The following is a 10,951-nucleotide window of genomic DNA, read 5'->3' as shown; positions in this document are numbered from 1 at the left end:
TGGCATGGTATCATCGTTTCGCCCGCATAGCATGTGCAAAAGAGTAGAGAGGTTCACGGCGAAAACTGGACGCACCTCGTGTACAAACTGGACAATCTCTTTCGGAGTATCAGGGTTTCGGACGAGAACTCATCTGTTACACGGGCACTTCAATGTTTTTTAAACTTATTTGAACTCCAGCCTATTTTTGCGTTCAGCATGCATCATTCAAAGCGACGTCATCAATTTCCAACACGTTCTGACATCATTTTCTATTTTTCAGTCATTTACCGATTTGTTTAGGGAGCTAAATGACGGTGAAATTGAAAATCACTACAAAATGAACTCTGAAAATGTTGGAACTTGGCATGGTTTCATCGTTTCGCCCGCATAGCATGTGCAATAGAGTTGAGAGGGTCACGGCGAAAACTGGACGCACCTGGTGTACAAACTGGACAATCTCTTTCGGAGTATCAGGGTTTCGGACGAGAACTCATCTGTTACACGGGCACTTCAATGTTTTTTAAACTAATTTGAACCCCAGCCTATTTTTGCATTCAGCATGCATCATTCAAAGCTACGTCATCAATTTCCAACACGTTTTGACATCATTTGATGTTTTTGAGTCATTTACCGATTTGTTTAGGGAGCTAAATGACGGTGATATTGAAAATCACTACAAAATGAACTCTGAAAATGTTGGAACTTGGCATGGTATCATCGTTTCGCCCGCATAGCATGTGCAAAAGAGTTGAGAGGGTCACGGCGAAAACTGGACGAACCTGGTGCACAAACTGGACAATCTCTTTCGGAGTATCAGGGTTTCGGACGAGAACTCATTTGTTACACGGGCACTTCAATGTTTTTTAAACTTATTTGAACTCCAGCCTATTTTTGCGTTCAACATGCATCATTCAAAGCGACGTCATCAATTTCCAACATGTTCTGACATCATTTGCTATTTTTCAGTCATTTACCGATTTGTTTAGGGAGCTAAATGACGGTGAAATTGAAAATCACTACAAAATGAACTCTGAAAATGTTGGAACTTGGCATGGTTTCATCGTTTCGCCCGCATAGCATGTGCAATAGAGTTGAGAGGGTCACGGCGAAAACTGGACGCACCTGGTGTACAAACTGGACAATCTCTTTCGGAGTATCTGGGTTTCGGACGAGAACTCATCTGTTACACGGGCACTTCAATGTTTTTTAAACTTATTTGAACTCCAGCCTATTTTTGCATTCAGCATGCATCATTCAAAGCTACGTCATCAATTTCCAACACGTTTTGACATCATTTGATGTTTTTCAGTCATTTACCGATTTGTTTAGGGAGCTAAATGACCGTGAAATTGAAAATCACTACAAAATGAACTCTGAAAATGTTGGAACTTGGCATGGTATCATCGTTTCCCCCGCATAGCATGTGCAAAAGAGTAGAGAGGGTCACGGCGAAAACTGGACGCACCTCGTGTACAAACTGGACAATCTCTTTCGGAGTATCAGGGTTTCGGACGAGAACTCATCTGTTACACGGGCACTTCAATGTTTTTAAACTTATTTGAACTCCTGCCTATTTTTGCGTTCAGTATGCATCATTCAAAGCGACGTCAGCAATTTCCAACACGTTCTGACATCATTTGCTGTTTTTCAGTCATTTACCGATTTGTTTAGGGAGCTAAATGACGGTGAAATTGAAAATCACTACAAAATGAACTCTACAAATGGTTGAACTTGGCATGGTATCATCATTTCGCCCGCATAGCATGTGCAAAAGAGTAGAGAGGTCACGGCGAAAACTGGACGCACCTCGTGTACAAACTGGACAATCTCTTTCGGAGTATCAGGGTTTCGGACGAGAACTCATCTGTTACACGGGCACTTCAATGTTTTTTAAACTTATTTGAACTCCAGCCTATTTTTGCGTTCAACATGCATCATTCAAAGCGAGGTCATCAATTTCCAACACGTTCTGACATCATTTGCTATTTTTCAGTCATTTACCGATTTGTTTAGGGAGCTAAATGACGGTGAAATTGAAAATCACTACAAAATGAACTCTGAAAATGTTGGAACTTGGAATGGTATCATCATTTCGCCCGCATAGCATGTGCAAAAGAGTAGAGAGGGTCACGGCGAAAACTGGACGCACCTCGTGTACAAACTGGACAATCTCTTTCGGAGTATCAGGGTTTCGGACGAGAACTCATCTGTTACACGGGCACTTCAATGTTTTCTAAACTTATTTGAACTCCAGCCTATTTTTGCATTCAGCATGCATCATTCAAAGCTACGTCATCAATTTCCAACACGTTTTGACATCATTTGATGTTTTTCAGTCATTTACCGATTTGCTTAGGGAGCTAAATGACGGTGAAATTGAAAATCACTACAAAATGAACTCTGAAAATGTTGGAACTTGCCATGGTATCATCGTTTCGCCCGCATAGCATGTGCAAAAGAGTAGAGAGGGTCACGGCGAAAACTGGACGCACCTCGTGTACAAACTGGACAATCTCTTTCGGAGTATCAGGGTTTCGGACGTGAACTCATCTGTTACACGGGCACTTGAATGTTTTTTTAACTTATTTGAACTCCAGCCTATTTTTGCGTTCAGCATGCATCATTCAAAGCGACATCATCAATTTCCAACACGTTCTGACATCATTTGCTGTTTTTCAGTCATTTACCGATTTGTTTAGGGAGCTAAATGACGGTGAAATTGAAAATCACTACAAAATGAACTTTGAAAATGTTGGAACTTGGCATGGTATCATCGTTTCGCCCGGATAGCATGTGCAAAAGAGTAGAGAGGGTCACGGCGAAAACTGGACGCACCTCGTGTACAAACTGGACAATCTCTTTCGGAGTATCAGGGTTTCGGACGAGAACTCATCTGTTACACGGGCACTTCAGAGTTTTTTAAACTTATTTGAAGTCCAACCTATTTTTGCATTCAGTATGCATCATTCCAAGCGATGTCATCAATTTCCAACACGTTCTGACCCAATTTTCTATTTTTAGTCACTTACCGATTTGTTTAGGGAGCTAAATGACGGTGAAATTTAAAATCACTACAAAATCAACTCTAAAAATGTTGGAACTTGGCATGGTATCATCGTTTCGCCCGCATAGCATGTGCAAAAGAGTAGAGAGGATCACGGCGAAAACTGGACGCACCTCGTGTACAAACTGGACAATCTCTTTCGGAGTATCAGGGTTTCGGACAAGAACTCATCTGTTACACGGGCACTTCAATGTTTTTTAAACTTATTTGAACTCGAGCCAGTTTTTGCGTTCACTAGGCATCATTCAAAGCGACGTCATCTATTTCCAACACGTTCTGACATCATTTGCTGTTTTTCAGTCATTTACCGATTTGTTTAGGGAGCTAAATGACGGTGAAATTGAAAATCACTAAAAAATGAACTCTGAAAATGTTGGAACTTGGCATGGTATCATCATTTTGCCCGCATAGCTTGCGCAAAAGAGTAGAGAGGGTCACGGCGAAAACTGGACGCACCTCATGTACAGACTGGACAAACTCTTTCGAAGTATCAGGGTTTCGGACAAGAACTCATCTGTTACACGGGCACTTCAATGTTTTTTAAACTTATTTGAACTCCAGCCTATTTTTGCATTCAGTATGCATCACTCCAAGCGATGTCATCAATTTCCAACACATTCTGACATCATTTGCTGTTTTTCAGTCATTTACCGATTTGTTTAGGGAGCTAAATGACGGTGAAATTGAAAATCACTACAAAATGAACTCTGAAAATGTTGGAACTTGGCATGGTATCATCGTTTCGCCCGCATAGCATGTGCAAAAGAGTACAGAGGGTCACGGCGAAAACTGGACGCACCTCGTGTACAAACTGGACAATCTCTTTCGGAGTATCAGGGTTTCGGACGAGAACTCATCTGTTACACGGGCACTTCAATGTTTTCTAAACTTATTTGAACTCCTGCCTATTTTTGCGTTCAGTATGCATCATTCAAAGCGACGTCATCAATTTCCAACACGTTCTGACATCATTTGTTGTTTTTCAGTCATTTACCGATTTGTTTAGGGAGCTAAATGACGGTGAAGTTGAAAATCACTACAAAATGAACTCTGAAAATGTTGGAACTTGGCATGGTATCATCGTTCCGCCCGCATAGCATGTGCAAAAGAGTAGAGAGGGTCACGGCGAAAACTGGATGCACCTCGTGTACAAACTGGACAATCTCTTTCGGAGTATGAGGGTTCCGGAAGAGAACTCATTTGTCACACGGGCACTTCAATGTTTTTTAAACTTATTTGAACTCCAGCCTATTTTTGCATTCAGTATGCATCATTCAAAGCGACGTCATCAATTTCCAACACGTTCTGACATTATTTGATGTTTTTCAGTCATTTACCGATTTGTTTAGGGAGCTAAATGACGGTGAAATTGAAAATCACTACAAAATGAACTCTGAAAATGTTGGAACTTGGCATGGTATCATCATTCCGCCCGCATAGCATGTGCAAAAGACTAGAGAGGGTCACGGCGAAAACTGGACGCACCTCATGTACAGACTGGACAATCTCTTTCGAAGTATCAGGGTTTCGGATAAGAACTCATCTGTTACACGGGCACTTCAATGTTTTTTAAACTTATTTGAACTCCAGCCTATTTTTGCATTCAGTATGCATCATTCAAAGCGACGTCATCTATTTCCAACACGTTCTGACATCATTTGCTGTTTTTCAGTCATTTACCGATTTGTTTAGGGAGCTAAATGACGGTGAAATTGAAAATCACTAAAAAATGAACTCTGAAAATGTTGGAACTTGGCATGGTATCATCATTTTGCCCGCATAGCTTGTGCAAAAGAGTAGAGAGGGTCACGGCGAAAACTGGACGCACCTCGTGTAAAAACTGGACAATCTCTTTCGGAGTATCAGGGTTTCGGACGAGAACTCATCTGTTACACAGGCACTTCAATGTTTTCTAAACATATTTGAACTCCTGCCCATTTTTGCGTTCAGTATGCATCACTCAAAGCGATATCATCAATTTCCAACACGTTCTGACATCATTTGCTGTTTTTCAGTCATTTACCGATTTGTTTAGGGAGCTAAATGACGGTGAAATTGAAAATCACTACAAAATGAACTCTGAAAATGTTGTAACTTGGCATGGTATCATCATTTCGCCCGCATAGCATGTGCAAAAGAGTAGAGAGGGTCACGGCGAAAACTGGACGCACCTCGTGTACAAACTGGACAATCTCTTTCGGAGTATCAGGGTTTTGGACGAGAACTCATCTGTTGCACGGGCACTTCAATGTTTTATAAACTTATTTGAACTCCAGGCTATTTTGCGTTCAGTATGCATCATTCAAAGCGACGTCATCAATTTCCAACATGTTCTGACATCATTTGATGTTTTTCAGTCATTTACCGATTTGTTTAGGGAGCTAAATGACGGTGAAATTGAAAATCACTACAAAATGAACTCTGAAAATGTTGGAATTTGGCATGGTATCATCATTTCGCCCGCATAGCATGTGCAAAAGAGTAGAGAGGGTCACGGCAAAAACTGGACGCACCTCGTGTACAAACTGGACAATCTCTTTCGGAGTATCAGGGTTTCGGACGAGAACTCATCTGTTACACGGGCACTTCAATGTTTTATAAACTTATTTGAACTCCAGGCTATTTTGCGTTCAGTATGCATCATTCAAAGCGACGTCATCAATTTCCAACATGTTCTGACATCATTTGATGTTTTTCAGTCATTTACCGATTTGTTTAGGGAGCTAAATGACGGTGAAATTGAAAATCACTACAAAATGAACTCTGAAAATGTTGGAATTTGGCATGGTATCATCATTTCGCCCGCATAGCATGTGCAAAAGAGTAGAGAGGGTCACGGCAAAAACTGGACGCACCTCGTGTACAAACTGGACAATCTCTTTCGGAGTATCAGGGTTTCGGACGAGAACGCATCTGTTACACGGGCACTTCAATGTTTTTAAACTTATTTGAAGTCCAACCTATTTTTGCATTCAGTATGCATCATTCCAAGCGACGTCAACAATTTCCAACATGTTCTGACATCATTTGCTGTTTTTGAGTCATTTACCGATTTGTTTAGGGAGCTAAATGACGGTGAAATTTAAAATCACTACAAAATGAACTCTGAAAATGTTGGAACTTGGCATGGTATCATCGTTTCGCCCGCATAGCATGTGCAAAAGAGTAGAGAGGGTCACGGCGAAAACTGGACGCACCTCGTGTACAAACTAGACAATCTCTTTCGGAGTATCAGGGTTTCGGACGAGAACTCATCTGTTACACGGGCACTTCAATGTTTTTTAAACTTATTAGAACTCCTGCCTATTTTTGCGTTCAGTATGCATCATTCAAAGCGACGTCAGCAATTTCAAACACGTTCTGACATCATTTGCTGTTTTTCAGTCATTTACCGATTTGTTTAGGGAGCTAAATGACGGTGAAATTGAAAATCACTACAAAATGAACTCTGAAAATGTTGGAACTTGCCATGGTATCATCGTTTCGCCCGCATAGCATGTGCAAAAGAGTAGAGAGGGTCGCGGCGAAAACTGGACGCACCTCGTGTACAAACTGGACAATCTCTTTCGGAGTATCAGGGTTTCGGACGAGAACTCATCTGTTACACGGGCACTTGAATGTTTTTTAAACTTATTTGAACTCCAGCCTATTTTTGCGTTTAGCATGCATCATTCAAAGCGACGTCATCAATTTCCAACACGTTCTGACATCATTTGCTGTTTTTCAGTCATTTACCGATTTGTTTAGGGAGCTAAATGACGGTGAAATTGAAAATCACTACAAAATGAACTCTGAAAATGCTGGAACTTGGCATGGTATCATCGTTTCGCCCGCATAGCCTGTGCAAAAGAGTAGAGAGGGTCACGGCGAAAACTGGACGCACCTCGTGTACAAACTGGACAATCTCTTTCGGAGTATCAGGGTTTCAGACGAGAACTCATCTGTTACACGGGCACTTCAATGTTTATTAAACTTATTTGAACTCCAGCCTATTTTTGCATTCAGTATGCATCATTAAAAGCGACGTCATCAATTTCCAACACGTTCTGACATCATTTGTTGTTTTTCAGTCATTTACCAATTTGTTTAGGGAGCTAAATGACGGTGAAATTTGAAATCACTACAAAATGAACTCTGAAAATGTTGGAACTTGGCATGGTATCATCGTTTCGCCCGCATAGCATGTGCAAAAGAGTAGAGGGGGTCACGGCGAAAACTGGACGCACCTCGTGTACAAACTGGACAATCTCTTTCGGAGTATTAGGGTTTCGGACGAGAACTCATCTGTTACACGGGCACTTGAATGTTTTTTAAACTTATTTGAACTCCAGCCTATTTTTGCGTTCAGTATGCATCATTCAAACCGACGTCATTAATTTCCAACACGTTCTGACATCATTTGCTATTTTTCAGTCATTTACCGATTTGTTTAGGGAGCTAAAAGACGGTGAAATTGAAAACCACTACAAAATGAACTCTGAAAATGTTGGAACTTGGCATGGTATCATCATTTAGCCCACATAGCATGTGCAAAAGAGTAGAGAGGGTCACGGCGAAAACTGGACGCACCTCGTGTACAAACTGGACAATCTCTTTCGGAGTATCAGGGTTTCGGACGAGAACTCATCTGTTACACGGGCACTTCAATGTTTTTTAAACTTATTTGAACTCCAGCCTATTTTTGCGTTCAACATGCATCATTCAAAGCGACGTCATCAATTTCCAACACGTTCTGACATCATTTGTTGTTTTTCAGTCATTTACCGATTTGTTTAGGGAGCTAAATGACGGTGAAATTGAAAATCACTACAAAATGAACTCTGAAAATGTTGCAACTTGGCATGGTATCATCATTTCGCCCGCATAGCATGTGCAAAAGAGTAGAGAGGGTCACGGCAAAAACTGGTTCGCACCTCGTGTACAAGCTGGACAATCTCTTTCGGAGTATCAGGGTTTCGGACGAGAACTCATCTGTTACACGGCACTTGAATATTTTTTAAACTTATTTGAACTCCAGACTATTTTTGCATTCAGTATGCATCATTCAAAGCGACGTCATCAATTTCCAAGACGTTCTGACATCATTTGTTGTTTTTGAGTCATTTACCGATTTGTTTAGGGAGCTAAATGATGGTGAAATTGAAAATCACTACAAAATGAACTCTGAAAATGTTGGAACTTGGCATGGTATCATCGTTTCGCCCGCATAGCATGTGCAAAAGACTAGAGAGGGTCACGGCGAAAACTTGACGCACCTCGTGTACAGACTAGACAATCTCTTTCGAAGTATCAGGGTTTCGGACGAGAACTCATCTGTTACACGGGCACTTCAATGTTTTTTAAACTTATTTGAACTCCAGCCTATTTTTGCATTCAGTATGCATCATTCCAAGCGACGTCATCAATTTCCAAGACGTTCTGACATCATTTGCTATTTTTCAGTCATTTACCGATTTGTTTAGGGAGCTAAATGACGGTGAAATTGAAATCACTACAAAATGAACTCTGAAAATGTTGGAACTTGGCATGGTATCATCGTTTCGCCCGCATAGCATGTGCAATAGAGTAGAGAGGGTCACGGCGAAAACTGGACGCACCTCGTGTACAGACTGGACAATCTCTTTCGAAGTATCAGGGTTTCGGACGAGAACTCATCTGTTACACGGGCACTTCAATGTTTTTTAAACTTATTTGAACTCCAGCCTATTTTTGCGTTCAGTATGCATCATTCAAAGCGACGTCATCAATTTCCAACACGTTCTGACATTATTTGATGTTTTTCAGTCATTTACCGATTTGTTTAGGGAGCTAAATGACGGTGAAATTGAAATCACTACAAAATGAACTCTGAAAATGTTGGAACTTGGCATGGTATCATCATTTTGCCCGCATAGCATGTGCAAAAGAGTAGAGAGGGTCACGGCGAAAACTAGACGCACCTCCTGTACAAACTGGACAATCTCTTTCGGAGTATCAGGGTTTCGGACGAGAACCCATCTGTTACACGGGCACTTCAATGTTTTTTAGACTTATTTGAACTCCAGCCTATTTTTGCGTTCAGTATGCATCATTCAAAGCGACGTCATCAATTTCCAACACGTTCTGACATTATTTGATGTTTTTCAGTCACTTACCGATTTGTTTAGGGAGCTAAATGACGGTGAAATTGAAAATCACTACAAAATGAACTCTAAAAATGTTGGAACTTGGCATGGTATCATCGTTTCGCCTGCATAGCATGTGCAAAAGAGTAGAGAGGGTCACGGCAAAAACTGGACGCACCTCGTGTACAAACTGGACAATCTCTTTCGGAGTATCAGGGTTTCGGACGAGAACTCATCTGTTACACGGCACTTGAATATTTTTTAAACTTATTTGAACTCCAGACTATTTTTGCATTCAGTATGCATCATTCAAAGCGACGTCATCAATTTCCAAGCCGTTCTGACATCATTTGTTGTTTTTGAGTCATTTACCGATTTGTTTAGGGAGCTAAATGATGGTGAAATTGAAAATCACTACAAAATGAACTCTGAAAATTTTGGAACTTGGCATGGTATCATCGTTTCGCCCGCATAGCATGTGCAAAAGAGTAGAGAGGGTCACGGCGAAAACTGGACGCACCTCGTGTACAGACTGGACAATCTCTTTCGAAGTATCAGGGTTTCGGACGAGAACTCATCTGTTACACGGGCACTTCAATGTTTTTTAAACTTATTTGAACTCCAGCCTATTTTTGCATTCAGTATGCATCATTCAAAGCGATGTCATCAATTTCCAACACGTTCTGACATTATTTGATGTTTTTCAGTCATTTACCGATTTGTTTAGGGAGCTAAATGACGGTGAAATTGAAATCACTACAAAATGAACTCTGAAAATGTTGGAACTTGGCATGGTATCATCATTTTGCCCGCATAGCATGTGCAAAAGAGTAGAGAGGGTCACGGCGAAAACTAGACGCACCTCGTGTACAAACTGGTCAATCTCTTTCGGAGTATCAGGGTTTCGGACGAGAACCCATCTGTTACACGGGCACTTCAATGTTTTTTAGACTTATTTGAACTCCAGCCTATTTTTGCGTTCAGTATGCATCATTCAAAGCGACGTCATCAATTTCCAACACGTTCTGACATTATTTGATGTTTTTCAGTCACTTACCGATTTGTTTAGGGAGCTAAATGACGGTGAAATTGAAAATCACTACAAAATGAACTCTAAAAATGTTGGAACTTGGCATGGTATCATCGTTTCGCCCGCATAGCATGTGCAAAAGAGTAGAGAGGGTCACGGCGAAAACTGGACGCACCTCGTGTACAAACTGGACAATCTCTTTCGGAGTATCAGGGTTTCGGACGAGAACTCATCTGTTACACGGGCACTTCAATGTTTTTTGAACTTATTTGAACTCCAGCCTATTTTTGCATTCAGTATGCATCATTCCAAGCGACGTCATCAATTTCCAAGACGTTCTGACATCATTTGCTATTTTTCAGTCATTTACCGATTTGTTTAGGGAGCTAAATGACGGTGAAATTGAAATCACTACAAAATGAACTCTGAAAATGTTGGAACTTGGCATGGTATCATCATTTCGCCCGCATAGCATGTGCAAAAGAGTAGAGAGGGTCACGGCGAAAACTGGACGCACCTCGTGTACAGACTGGACAATCTCTTTCGAAGTATCAGGGTTTCGGACGAGAACTCATCTGTTACACGGGCACTTCAATGTTTTTTAAACTTATTTGAACTCCAGCCTATTTTTGCGTTCAGTATGCATCATTCAAAGCGACGTCATCAATTTCCAACACGTTCTGACATCATTTGCTGTTTTTCAGTCATTTACCGATTTGTTTAGGGAGCTAATTGACGGTGAAATTGAAAATCACTACAAAATGAACTCTG

This window comes from Aegilops tauschii, chromosome 4 (assembly GCF_002575655.3).
Source record: "Aegilops tauschii subsp. strangulata cultivar AL8/78 chromosome 4, Aet v6.0, whole genome shotgun sequence".
Taxonomy (NCBI): Eukaryota; Viridiplantae; Streptophyta; class Magnoliopsida; order Poales; family Poaceae; genus Aegilops; species Aegilops tauschii.
This window is presented reverse-complemented; position numbering follows the sequence as displayed.